Source organism: Ursus maritimus, unplaced genomic scaffold, assembly GCF_017311325.1.
Source record: "Ursus maritimus isolate PB19 unplaced genomic scaffold, ASM1731132v1 scaffold_22, whole genome shotgun sequence".
In the NCBI taxonomy this organism is placed as follows: domain Eukaryota; kingdom Metazoa; phylum Chordata; class Mammalia; order Carnivora; family Ursidae; genus Ursus; species Ursus maritimus.
Window position 1 is genome coordinate 39860222 of NW_024424675.1, and position 13488 is coordinate 39873709.

The window sequence follows — 13488 nt, forward strand, 5'->3', positions numbered from 1 at the left end:
CGTGTTTGTGTATTGTCTATGGCTGCTTTTGCACCATAAAGGCAAAGTTGAGAAGTTGCATCAGGAACCACATGGCCTGTAAAGCTGAAAATATTCACTATCTGGCCTCTGTCTTTGTAAAGAAAAGATTTGCCAAATCCTGCACTAGACCCTGCGCTTAGAGACACTCACCCTGCTGTCTCTACAGCACTGGCCATGGAAGCTATCGGTCCATTCTTCCACAATAACTCCAGACACAAAAATAAATCTGAGATGGATCAGATCTCTGAATGTAAAAGCTGGAACTAGAAATCTTAGAAAACATAGAAGGACATCTTTGTAAACTACGTTAGACAAAGATTTCTTCGGACACAAAAAGTACTAAGCATAAAATAAGTAAACTGGACAACATTCACATTTTGAAGTTCTGCTCATCCAAAGATATTATTAAGAAATGGACAAGCCACAGATTAGGAAAAAATTTTGCCATCCATAGATGTGATAAAGAAGTATGCAGAATATACAAAGAACTCCACATATAATAAAAACATAAACACAGGGATGCCTGGGTGGCTCAGTTGGCTAAGCGTCTGCCTTCAGCTCAGGTCATGATCCCAGGGTCCTGGGATCAAGTTCCGCATCACGCTCCTTGCTCTGTGGGGAGCCTGCTTCTCCCTCTGCCTGTTGCTCCCCTTCCTTGCGCTCTCTCTCTCTCTGACAAATATATAAATAAAATCTTTTTAAAAATTTAAAAAGCATGAACACACACTTTTGAAAAAATGGGCAAAAGACTCAGTTCACAAAAGATGTAGGAATGGCCCGTGAGTACATGAAAAGGTGTTTGACATCATTAGTCAAACATTGCATTAGGGAAATGCAATTTAAACCACAACAAAACAATTTCACACACATTAGAATAGACAAAAAGAAAGAGAAGAAAGACCATCAATGTTGGTACAGCGGGGAGCAACCCAAATCTTTACTGTGGTTCAGTTCTGTAATTCCCGAAGGGGAGAATTCTACTCCAGGTATTACGCGGGAGAAACGAAAGCAAATGTCCTTACAAAGACTTACACATGAATGTATACAGCACCTTTATTCATAACAGCCACAAACTGGAAACAACCCAAATGGCATTAACAACAACAAAGATTTTTTAAAGTTAGGTAAATCCATACAGTGAAATACTACTCAGTAATAAAACGAAATGAACTATGGACAGACCCCACGTGGATGGACCTCAGAATTATGCAAAGTGGAAGAAAGCAGACCCACAAGAGCACATGCTGCGTGCTGTCATCTAGATGGCATCCCAGAAAAAGATGAGTCTACTCCATCACGACTGGAAGTAGATCAGTAGCTACCTCGAGGGCGGGGGTGGGGGGCTAGGGGGTGCTTGGTATTGCCTAGAACACAGCGGGGTGGGGGGAGCTTTCTGGGATAATGAAACTATTCCATACTTTCTTTGGGGTGGATGGTAATTACAGGGGTGTGGCTTATTGCCAAAACTCAGAACTAAACACTGAAGATCATTGTATTGTGTGTAGATGATGCTGATATTTAAATAATGCAAGAGGAACCGTTGACTTTGAAAGGTGGGAAAAGACCCTTCATAGATGGGTAGGTTCTGAGTGTCAGCCTTGCCTGCCCTCCAAGAGCCCAGTCTGTTGGCAAAGGAAAAGGAGAAACCATGGTTCCCTGGTGTCTGTGGGCTGCAAATGGCCCGACGACTCATTTCCTGTTTTAACCAGAGCTCTCCCCTGAAGGAAATAACAGCAATCACTCCTCCTCTGAGCCCTGAAACTTGGAGTCTAGAACGACGTTTCCTGGCTGCACAAAGTGACAGCACCCTCCCCTCAGTGGAGAATGGCTTCCATCTCCTCTCCGTGGAAGCTGCTGGAGGCTCGGACCCACCACTCGTCTGTCTGACCAGCCGGAAGCCTGCTCCAGCCAGCAGGCTGCGTAGACCCCCTGTGAGCACACGGGTTCCCACCAGAGGGAGAGGTGGAGAAACAGAGGCAGAGGTGTCTCTGGTTTTATTCTGCGCCCAACACAGGCCACATCAAGGTGTCGACAGGGCTGTGAACCTTCTGGAGGTTCTAGGGAGAATCCATTGCCTGGGCTTTTCCAGTTTGGAGGCTGCCTACGTTCTTTGGCTCGTGGCCCCTTCCCCATCTTCCAAGCCGGCAACCTTGGAGCTCCTTGTGCCTTTCTTCTACAGTCACAGTTCCCCCACTTGCTCTCCTGTCCCCCCTCTCCCCCTTCTAAAGACCCCTTATGATGACATTGAGCCAACCCAGATAATCCAGAGTCATCTCCCTGCTTTAACAAGCAAGCTTAGTTCTATCCTCAACCTCAGTTCCCCTTGCCATTCAGTGTCACCGATGCCCAGGCTCTCAGGTTAGGAGAGTGACCTCCTCAAGGGAGACATTATTCTGCATCCACTCTCCCTTATGTTCTAGCCCAACATTAATTCATAACCTTCTCACCCTCTTAAAATGGACCTGGACTGACAGTTTGGTTCTGAGATTGACAAGGTGTATGGATAATGATAGCAAGAACAGCAACGCAATAATGGTGCTGACGCACATGGAGAAAATGCCATAAAGCAGGCACAGGGGACACGGGGTCTCATTTGATCCTTCTAGGACTGTGATGGAGTAGATATCATTAACCCCACTATAGATGGGGAAACTGAGTCCTAGGCAGTAAAAATAACCAGCCCAAGATTGCTCAGCTTTTGATGGCAGATCCAAGGTTGGAGCCCTAGTTTGTCTGACTTTAGAGTCTTTGGTCTAAATAGCAAATGTCTTAAGAGCAAACCCCTACTACGTCTCCAAGTCATTTTTTTTCCAAGCAGAGATTTTATATGAGGATTAAAGATAATATCTGTCCAATGCTGAACCCATAAGAGAACCCCAACCATGGAACTTCTATAGGTGGCAAGATAGTTGTTGCCCGTTTATGCCTCTCCTATCTTTCCATCCATCCATCCACGCATCCATCTATCCATCCAACCATCCATCCATCCATCCATGCATCCATCCATCCATGCATCCATCCATCCATGCATCCATCCATCCATCCATCCATCCATCCATGCATCCATCCATCCATCCATCCATCCATCCATGCATCCATCCATCCATCCATCCATCCATCCATCCATCCATCCATCCATCCATCCATCCATCCATGCATCCATCCATGCATCCATCCAACCATCCATCCATCCATCCATCCATCCATCCATCCATCCATGCATCCATCCATGCATCCATCCATCCATCCATGCATCCATCCATGCATCCATCCATCCATCCATGCATCCATCCATGCATCCATCCATCCATCCATCCATCCATCCATGCATCCATCCATCCATCCATCCATCCATCCATGCATCCATCCATCCATCCATGCATCCATCCATGCATCCATCCATCCATCCATGCATCCATCCATCCATCCATCCATCCATCCATCCATGCATCCAAGGCATCTTTTAAAGTGGCTACAGTGTGGTGTAATAGTCAGATCTAGGCTTGACATTCAGGCTACCTGGGTTCAACTTGCAGTTTAGCTGCTTCTAAATGGGGGCCCACGTCACCTCTATAAGCCTCAAATTCTTTCCCATTGGTAAAAATGGGCATGGAATTATATCTACCTGCCAAGCTGTTGGGAGCACTGAACAATCACGCAGGCACACAGCACACGGTAAACTCTCATGACTGAGCCACTCCTGTGTGTCCATCACTGAAGCAAGTAGTGCGAGTGGGGAAAGTATGACCCTTGTTCACAAGGATCTCTCTCTCTCTCTCTCTCTCTCTCACACACACACACCCCCCAGTTAATGACATAAATGGGAAATTAGGAAGGACTCCAAACGGGAGCCTGAGACAGTAGATAACATGGTTCTAATACATCGTTAGGAAATTCATGAAGGACTAGGTCAGCGTGTACTCAGAGAAAGGAAGGGCTCACTAATAAAGAACGCAGGGTGAATCACAGCCCATCACTGCCTGCAGTCCTTGAAGAGGCCCTTGACCGTCCTGCTGGGCTATTTTAGTCACCAGATGTGGTCTCTGGCAGCACGTCTCCCACACAGCTGTCCACATATGAACTTCGACATTTGCGCCATATCTGGCCCCGGCTTGTCTAGTACTCACTTCATATTCTTCTTTAAAGCGATCCGCTACTTATGTTTAACTACATTTATATAAAACGGAAACTGTATGTCACTGTATTAACAGAAGACTGATTTGCTTGCCAGGGATCGAAAGAAACTGAAAATGACTACATTGACTATTACAAGTAATACATAATTTGTCCATACACCTCTTCATGTTATTCTGTACCCCTCCTGTGGTTGGCATAACATATTTTGGGAGACACCATTTTCATAGAAAGAATGGAAGATTCCACACCTTTAGATGGTTGATGCCTAAGCTTTCTGCTTCTCAGTTTCTTACGGTGGAGATGGGATGTTAATATGAGTAGTCACCATTATTGAAAAATGCCTGAGCCCAGCAGGGTACCCCCAGCAGCTCATTCAGTTCCCACAAAGTTCCCATAATGACATATTGTTACGGAGGTTGTGTCTGTGAAGAAACCAAGTCACAGAGAGGGAAAGTGACTTTGCCCAGTCACACGGCTGCTGCCTGGAAGAGCAGGAGTGTGAGTGTGAGCCCACCTGAGGACAAACCCTTGACTGGGCACGCTACTGCCTCTCTGGGCTAGCCTCCACCCACAGCGACTGAGAGCAATCGAAGTAGAGAATGCTTAAGAAGATGTACCGGGGAAAAGGAAGGGAGGATATTTAATGGGCACTTTGCACAGACCAGACCCCCTTCTAAATACTCTTTCTGTATTAATTCATCTCGTCTTCATAGCTGACTTGCGATGGAGGTCTTATGACAGATCCCATTTTACAAATGAGAACGTCGAGGCACAGAACCTTTAATTAACTTGCAATTAGTAAATGGTGAGCCTGGATTGGAACCCAGCGGGTCTGGTGGCAGAGCCCGCGTCCACACAACTGATAAAGGCATCGTACAGATGGCACGGCGGTTTATGTCATCACCTGTGACAGTTTCCACGCTGCAACTGAACATTTATCAGTCGGCCCCAGGTCTTATCTAGCCCCTGGCAAGCCACACCTTGCTTTATTTCCTGTTTAAGATGACATGCAGATGACCGTGGCCTTCTCTGAAATTAACCTCATGCCTGCAAGGTGCTCATTCGTTCAGCCCTCTAACCGACATCTTCGATGCAGCACCGATGCCCACTCTTTGCCAGGACTGTGCCACGAGTCCGGAAACAAGAAAGCAGTAGTGTGTGGTGCTCAGGGGGGAGAACTGCAGTCACACCGACCTGAGACCTACGTCCGCGCCAGCGTGCTCCTGCCGTGGGACCTTCGGTATAAAAACTTGCGAGAATCTGTTTTCTCATCTGTAAAATTAAGATTTCTACAACTACCCATAACTTTTTCCCCCCCATAATTTACTTTTTGGAGAGAATTTTTTGGGTGAGGGTTTACTTAAGAATACCTCCTTAATCCATTTCATTCAGTTGAGTAGAGGGGTATTGTGATGGTTTTCATATGTTCCTGTTTGTTTGCAGATTGTGAAAGTAACCCAGGCCCACAATCCTATGTCTCAAAACCCAAGGGCCAGATGCATTTTGCAAGCCAGATTTTTTTCAGATTTTAGAAGTGTTTTATGTATACTGAATATCAAATTAACAGTTTAATACTTCTTCAGAGAAATGTATGAATATTCACCCGAGATCCTTAAGAGCCCTCACATACACTCAGAGGAGTCCAAATTTACCATCAAATAAGCGTTGTGGATTTTGGAATTACCGGTGAGGGATTGTGAATGGGACCTGCACATGTTATGTAGAAAATTTAGAAAAACACAGCGAAGTACTAAAAACACTCATATTTATAAGAGATGACTACTGAAATTTCCATGTATCTTTTCTTTTTTTAAAAATATTTAGAGAGAGAGAACATGGGGGGAGTTGCAGAAGGAAAGGGAGAGAGAGAGAAAGAGACTCCCCGCTGAACGCAGAGCCTGACCCAGAGCTGGATCTCAAGACCTCGAGATCATGACATGAGCCAAAATCAAGAGTTGGACGTTTAACCAACTGAACCACCCAGGCACCCCTCCACAGATCTTTTCTAATTCATGGAATTATTCAGCAATATTATCAAACACCTATTAGATGTTCCTGGCTAATGGTTCTCAATCAGAGGTGATTTTGTCACCCAAGGGACATGTGGCAATATCTGGAGACATTTTGGTTGTCATGACTGGTGGGTGGGTGTTGGAGGGGAGGCGTACCACCGGCTTCTAGTGAGGAGAAGTCAGGGGTGCTGCTATGCACCCCACAATGTACAGGACCACCCCACAATGGAGAATGATCCTAATGTCAATAGGGCCATGATTGAGAAACCCTGGTTTAGGTACTGGGCATATAGCAATAAAGAAAACAATAAAAAATTAATGTTTACTCTGCATTTATAAAATATATGTAATATATATACACACAGACAGATATATGTGTTTTTAAAATTTGGTATTATTTAGTATATAGTTTTTTACTTAACATTGCTTCATAAACATTGTACAATATTATCAAAAATTCTTCACAAACATGATTTTTCTGCCCATAATACATTCCTTCAAAAAGACGTAAGATTTTTTTAGCCATTCCTTGATATTAAAATGGATTTTTCCCCATTTTTTCTATTATTTAAAAAAGAACCGTGATGGCCGTCCTTTCATCTGCATCTCTGATCATTCCATTAGATTCTAAGGCTTGAGGTTCATTCTAGAGGCGAGGAGATTGAATCCAAGGGTATACGCTTAAAAATCATCCTTGATGTACAGGATGAAATTACTTTGCCAAAAGGTTGTCCAATTGTACTTGGTGTAAGAGTTTACATTTAAAACTCAGGAGACTTAAGGGATTGAGTAACAAACAGAGCTAGTTCAAGCTAGCAATGAGACATCTAGAAAATTCTGGTAACCAGAAGAGGCCTTCAGAAAGAGAATATAGTTTGTTGGGTTCAAGTTCTACTTGAATATCAGGTATATTTCCTCTCCACCAGTCCCATGGTACTCATTGTATTTTGGTCATCCCAGAATGCAAACAGACGGGATACAGTTCAAAGACTGGGCAGCAAAACATAATTAAGAAGGGACTGACTTATGGGAAAAGGTGAAAAGAGCTCAGAGTCTGAAAGCCATGCTGTAGAAACCCCTGGAAGGAGGGGATCACCATTTCCAAGCATGGACTTTCAATAAATAAAAGAGGAGGAAAGGAACTTCTGGTGAGGCGCAGAGGTTCACAAGGTAATGGGATCTACTTGAACAATGAGAATTCCAGAGTGAAATCTCAAGAGGAAATTTCCCCGTGATTCTCAATAGGAATAATCTGTCAAGGAAATGATAGAATTCCTTTACAAGAGTGAGAAGGTAAACCAGCGAGGGAATGCAGGCCAATCAGATAACGGGATTTTGTTCTCCGGAGGGTGTTGCATGAGAACTTAGAGGAATGGTACGATTCTTCCTTCCTGCACACAGTGTCTGCTATAAATCGAAGTGGAGTGGAGAACCTTGATTTGAAGGGAAGAGAATTCACATTTTATCTGAGTCTGAACACCAGCCCCAACAAAAAGCTCATCTTTTTTTTTTTTTTTTTCTGTAAAGAAAGGGATTGTCAATGTTTCCTGCTGTGTCGTCCTGCAGGCTCTGTGTGAACTGCTGATCTCTGCCTTTGTTGGCCGAAAGCAGTCACTCGGGGTGTGTAAATAAAGTGCACGGCTGTGTTTCAATAAAACTTTATTTACAAAAACAGACAGCGCTCAGAGCGTGTGGCTTGCTGACCCCTGATCTAGAGGCATGGGAAAGAAGCAGTGTAAAAAAAAAATAAGGAGATGTGGGTTCAAATGCTGTTTCTACCCCCATAGGCAGTGTGGCCCCAGGGAAGTGAATTGACTTTTTGAACATCACTTTTCCTGACTCTAAAAAGGGGTTAATTGGAGTATCTACGTTATGGGTTTGTTCTCAGAATACAATAGAACAATGCCTGAGTAATGTTTAACGTAGGCCTACGCACACAGAAGTATTGTAATAAGAGCAGGGGAAGAAAAAAGAATTTTGTTAAGGTCTTCATTCCATGGCATTTAAGTTTGTGGAAATGTTTCCTCCAAAAGCGTGGTCTCCTGAAGTTCATCTGATTTATTTATTTATTTAATTTTAATTTTTATTTTTTTAGATTTTATTTATTTATCTGTCAGAGAGAGAGAGCACAAGCAGGGGGAGCGGCCGGCAGAGGCAGAGGGAGAAGTAGATTCCCTGCTAAGCAGGGAGCCCGATGAGGGGACTCCATCCCAGGACCCTGGGATCATGATCTGAGCTGAAGGCAGACGCCTCACCGACTGAGCCACCCAGGAGCCCCAGTTCATCTTATTTAATACATGTCTCTGTCACCCATGCACATGGTGGGTGATTTGCCTTTGCAGGGTCCCAGTGCCTATGCCTTGACACCTCGTGGGTGACTGTCTAGTAAGGTCTCTAAGAGCAGGAGTGGGGATGAGGACTGGGCGCCCATGGTTTAGGCAGGGAAAGCAGCCAGGAGATAGGGAGTGGGGGAAGCAGGACAGGGCAGGGGAGAAGCCACGTAGAGATTTTTCTCAAGTGGAGTCCAGCTTCAGCCTTCCCCACAGGGAACCCCGGAATATATACGACATCACAGCCTTAGGCTCACCTGGAGGCTAAGGGGCTGGCCTTTCACACTGGACAGTTGGCTACTGGCTGTGAGCTGTCCTCACGAAGGGTGAGGAAATCAGGTTATGTAAAAGTCTATGTGTTTGGCGGTCACGCTCTAAACCACCCATGAAACATCGCCGGCTTATAGAAAGAGAAGGGCAGAGCCAGGGTGACTAAGTCCTCCTCTGTCACTCCAGACATAAATTGTTTCGCTTAGAGGCTGAGCCCAGGAATGGTGAGGACCTTGACGGTGATGTTCTCATTCTGCAAGCACAGGAAATGGCTTCTTTCCCAGTGACCTGTGGCATTTCCTTCGCCCGGAGGAGTGAGTGGCATCAGACAGATGATCCAACATTGTGCTTGGCACGGTGGCCCTGACGTCCCAGTGAACACCTGCCTGGGGTTTTGGCCTCTAGAGGGAGTGGGGTCCAAGTCCCGCTCTGCCACTTGAGCCATGTGACCCTGAGCCAGTTACTTAGCTCACGAAGCTTTCAGTTTCCTCATCTATAAAGTAGGAATGACAGTATTTCCTAATGCACAGGGTTTCTGTGAGGATTAGCGTTAATGTTTATAAAATACGTATACAGTGCCTTGCACCTAATTAATGTTTAATACATGGTAACTTGTTTTTGTTTTCCACTTTGTTGTGGTGGTGTGTTTTGTTTGTTTGTTTCGTTCTTGTGTCTGGTTTTTTGTTTGTTTTTTGAGACGCAGTATGGTCTGGTGTACCGCCTCTCAATCGTATTACTTTGGATTTTTGCCATATCTGTTGCCCCCTCTATTTAAAATACAGTAACTGTTTCTAAAAAAAAAAAAAAACCAAAAACCTCACAACCCTTTAACACTATAACCTTGCAAATAAGACCAGTGCAGTAACGGTTCGGGTGAACTCGTACCTGGCAGGTGTCAGGTTTGCTGTAAATGAGACCTATTATCACCATTAACATTGACATTGAACGGCTGCTAGTTCTGTATCTTACCTGAGAACTTGGATTGACCCATTTCATTCCTTCCTTTTAGAATCAACTCTTTGGCATTCCCTCCACTGAATGAGGTCACATCTTTGCTCCTGCATGAGCTCATTGATGTGTTCTCACAGTGGCTTGCTTGGCTAGGAATTTTATGCATAATATCAGGGGATTTTTTTTCTTTCCCCTTTTAAATATCTTGGGCTCTGACAGATTACAAGGAAGTGGTTACTCAGAGCAGAGGGCTCACGACTGATTACAGGGAGCAGTGGAAATCCCCCTTCCTTGCCTAAAATCACTGGAACTGGAACACGACAATATGAGCTTTGTCCAGGCTTGAAACAATATCCTTTCCAAGTGGATTTTGTACGGAAATACTTACCAGTCTGTGGTGGTAGTTCTCACTGACAGGCTAGAAAAAGGTTAGTCATTCCGCGTCCCAAAGTTAAAAGGGCCATTGTTAGTAACGATGAGTCCCAGAGGAGTGAAATTTAAGTAGGTGACAGGGTCATATTGGATTCACCCAACTTCTCCCTGCCCCTTATCCCATTTGATTTCTCTACTATCACAAAAATCTAATTCCAGAAATAGACACGCTCTCCATTTATTCAATTACTTTTATTGCAGGTCTGTTCATGACAACCTTTCCCTGGACACTCCCGGGCAGATTCTGGGGAAATGAGAGGAGGAAATGCCCAGGTCCTTGTGGCAGAACAGAGTTCAGAGTGGCTGAGTCAGGATGAATGTCTGTGAGTGCAAATTCCATAGCAATTTTTAATCCCATGTCTCGAGTTGGGTCAGAAAGCCCATAACTAGAATGAGGGCAGGTGTCCAGCCTGCGTCTGACTCAGGATGAAGAGGTGTGGGGTTTGGTTTGGATGAATATTCAAACTCTGAAATGCTACTTGGACTCTTGTAGACTTAAAAAAAAAAAAAAAGGACTGGGCAGGATCTTGAGAAATGTTTCACTCTCTGTTTTTTAAAAGTTGTATTTGATATCACTTACAAAAAAAATTCATTTGAGGCCAAGAGGAAAGGGGGGCAGGAATCAAAATGGGAAGCCATAAATAAACTTTTTTTTTTTTTTTTTTAGGTTCCAAGAAAATTTTGTTATCGCGGGTCGTATTAGTGTTAAGATTTTCTCGAGGCGTGAACTCCTGGCCTATGATTTATGAAGATGGAGCATGCATGTCAGGGAAGATTTCCTTCTAAAGGAAGAAAGGGGGCAGAGTGTAAAGGTCATTTTGACTCACTGTTCCTGGCTGAGGTCTCTATAGGTCGACTCAGGGAGGGTTCCCCTCCCACAGGCTGGGGGGCGGGGAGTGCTCAGAATGTGGATTTACTCTTTCCACCAAATGAGGCCCAGTGACGGGGGGATGACGACTTTGGAACTCGCTCAAGACTTTTCTCTTTTTTGCCTCTCCTCCCACTTTTTTCTCACCAGTGCATCATTATGCACATTGAATTTACATGACTCCCAACTCTGCAGTCCCAAGCTTGGCCAGGGGTAGTAACAGAAGAGAGAGAGAGAGAAAAACAGTCACCTTGGTGAAGCTGGCAATGGTGCTTGCCAGTTCTCCGAGGAGCTTGAGCTGGGACGACACGCCTGCTCCTTCCTTAGGGAGGGAGAGCCCTCTTGCTCCTTAGTCTGGAACCACGGTTTGCAAATTCATTTTTTTTCCCCAGACCATGGTACCTAAATGTAAGCCAACTATTACATCTGGTATTCAAAGGAATAGTCATCTCCGTATTCCAGAGTAACCTGACATGAATGCCTCGGGAAACGTGGAGAAGAATTGTCATGGCAGCCTGGTTTGTAAGAGCTGAATACTACTGAAATCACTGAGTACACATAAAATGACAGAATTGAGTACACACATAGAATATATTCTGGGTGGGTATGAACCCCAAGGATAGTTAATGGCATTCTTACCGGGGACTTTTGTTAGGACTATTGGGAAAAACTCTGTGTGTGTGTGTGTGTGTGTATATGTGTTTCCTTTGGACTCATAATCCATGAAAATCATCTCAGCCTGAAGCTACAGATGATTCCTTTGCTGTAGTCACAAGGAGAGAGTGCACCTGAAAATAATGCCAACGTTAAGGACAAGAAAGCCAAGAAATGGAGAATGACATGCTCCTGCTAACTGCATTTACATGCTGGATCCAGCTGTGCCTGAAGTCAGCAGCAAACATGGATGCTTCAGTTACATAAGATCATAATTTCCCTTGTAATTCTTAAACCAGGTGGAGTTATGTTGCTGTCAGTTGCCACTCAGCTAATCTTGGCTATGACATCATCCTTCTTCCGATGTGAACTCATCCTGGTTAATGACCAGACTTTGCAAGAGAGAAAATCCACTGATCCAAGAATCAAGTGCTTACGCTCGTCTATGCTCAAGGTTAGACTTTGATGTTAAGGAATTGGTCTGCTTCAGTGGCAGATGATTTCTCCAACGGGATACAAAAAGCCCATTCTAATTGCTATTGAAGAGGCATTTATGACCTAACTTGGGATCAGTCAATGCTATCAAGTGTTGTATCTGTGATGAGTTCAAAGCATTTCTTCGATAATTAGTTTTTATACAGAAGTGTAAACTCACCCTCTGAGTCACTGGTTGGCTAATAGTTCTTCCCCCTTGCCTTTGAGATGGCTCCTGGCTTACATGTTAAGTTTGTGACGCGCGCCTACTCCCAGACATCTGTCCGTAATGAGCCTCCATGTAATGTTCCGGCATGTGGGCTGTTGCCCCGGAGTCCCGTGGCTTGGGTACAACCGGGTACCCATTTCCCATGGCTGCCCACTGAGTGAGCGGGGATTTCGCCATCAGGGGCATAAGCCTCTGACTTGTTTTTCTCATAGAGATAATGCTTCATGCCAAGTCATCCCCAGAACAGCGTGCAACCAGGGACAGGGCTGAGCTGCCTAGAGAAGCAAAAGGAAAATTTTGTAAGCTCGTTGCATAACTCTTTCCTCCTGTTAGAGCTTGTGCCTGACCAGACTGGCTTCCTCTCTCGGTCTTCCAGAGAGCTGCATGCCCCCAGGGAGTGAGTAGGATGGGGCTCTATCTCGAAGAATGGGGACACTAAACTGGGACAGAGCCCAGGACTGCACAGAAGCTGGGAGAGGCCCAGGTCGTGCCTCATCGATGAGGTTTCCAGCATCTCAAGAAATAAAAACGAATTGCCAAGACGAGGTTTACCAAAAAGGATGGAATTTTTTTCAGCATTTACATTGAATGAAATAAGACCTGGAACACACCACAAATTACCGGTCCCTGTAATGATATCGGGCCTTATACAGGATTCTAAGATTTATAAGGCGTATTACCTTCAAATGAACTAAGGCAGCATGATCTATGGCTGGGGCTGCTTCCCCTAAGGCCTGCAGTCTTCTTAGAGATGGCATCAGAAGGTCAACACGAGGCTTAGGCCAAATGTCCCTGGACCCCTCATTGCCAGTCCCATTGCATGACATTAAAATTAATTTTGAAAAAGGATTAAGTTGTGTCTTGTGTCTCCTACCTTCTTCGACCTGGGAAGGGCATGGTACAGTAGCAGAACCATTACTTGACAGGGACCCAAAGGAATTCAATGCCTGCTCCGTGGCTTTGCCGGAACCAGCTGTGTGACCTTGGGGAAGTCACTTAGCCTCTCTGGATTTCCCCATCTATAAAAATGCAAGTGTTGGATGATGACTTTGCATGTTCCTTCTAAAACTTCATGATTATACAGTTCCATGTGAACAGTCTAGATCCTAG

General features: G+C 44.7%; 1 long non-coding RNA gene across 1 annotated transcript; it reads left to right on the top strand.

Annotated features, from left to right (window-relative positions):
- Positions 1 to 5213: 5213 nt before the first annotated feature.
- LOC121104624 lies at positions 5214 to 13225 on the top strand. The gene is made up of 3 exons (XR_005836982.1): positions 5214 to 5398; positions 10355 to 10476; positions 10821 to 13225. It is a non-coding gene; the product is annotated as an uncharacterized LOC121104624 (long non-coding RNA).
- Positions 13226 to 13488: the final 263 nt, after the last annotated feature.